The sequence below is a fragment of the Microtus pennsylvanicus genome, chromosome 5 (assembly GCF_037038515.1).
Source record: "Microtus pennsylvanicus isolate mMicPen1 chromosome 5, mMicPen1.hap1, whole genome shotgun sequence".
NCBI classification, from domain to species: domain Eukaryota; kingdom Metazoa; phylum Chordata; class Mammalia; order Rodentia; family Cricetidae; genus Microtus; species Microtus pennsylvanicus.
The window spans coordinates 90,591,724-90,592,754 of record NC_134583.1 but is presented as its reverse complement, the minus strand read 5'-3'; positions in this window follow the sequence as shown (position 1 = coordinate 90,592,754).

Below are 1,031 nucleotides of genomic sequence, written 5' to 3'. Positions count from 1 at the left end.
CATCGCCAAGGGCCAGCCTGCTGCGTCCTCTGGGGTTCACTTAAATGCCTCCCTCCTGCTTCATGCATGGCCACTCTGCTCCTCTGCCCCAGATCCCCCTGCCCCTAACAGCCTTCACACACTCCTCTATCCGTGTCTAATATGTAAGAACATGTCACATTACTTGTTACAAAGGTACACGAATCATACAGAAGGGTTATTTATTTCTTCCACTCGAGAGTGGGGCACGTCTGTAATCCTAGCATTTGGGAAGCCGAGGAAGGAGAACTGTCATGAGTTCCAAGTTAGCCTGGACAACAGTGAGACCTTGTCTCCAAAATAAAATAATAGCAATAATAATAATAATAAATAACTGGACCTAGTGGTTCATGCCTTTGGTTCCTGCACTCAGGGAGCAGAGGTAGGCCTGTCTCTGTGTGCAGGAGACTAGCCTGCTCTACATAGTGAGTTCTAAGGGGAACATAGAGAAACTTTGCCTCAAATATTGAAAATACAACAACAATAACAACAACAACATTAGTAATATGGAGCTGAAGAGATAGCTCAGGGGTTAAAGGCACTTGCTGCTCTTGCAGAGGTCCTGGGTTTGGTTCCCAGCACCCACATAGTGGCTCACAACCACAGATAACTCCAGTTCCAGGGCATTTGATACCCTCTTCTGATATCATTGTGCACCAGGCACACACGTGATACACATGTATACAAAACACATACTCATTGTTGTGGGGTATTCACCAGAGACAACTGCTCAGACATAGGTTTAAGCCAATAAAAAGTCTTTAATAGCTGGGCAGTGATCACGTTGGGTGTTCAGAATCCCAGTGTAGCACTAAGCCTTTCTCAGGGTGAGCTTTTAAATACAAAAACCATGTCCTGAGCTGGCATACCTCAGTTAACAAGAACAGCTAGCCAGAAACGGAACTACAGGAGCCAAAAAGCAAGGTTAGTGCATTTAGACTTTCCCAGAACTATGGACTCCGACGGACTGGGCCTTTGTTGTAGTTTTGGTAGGTGGTGCTGTCTACCTGCTC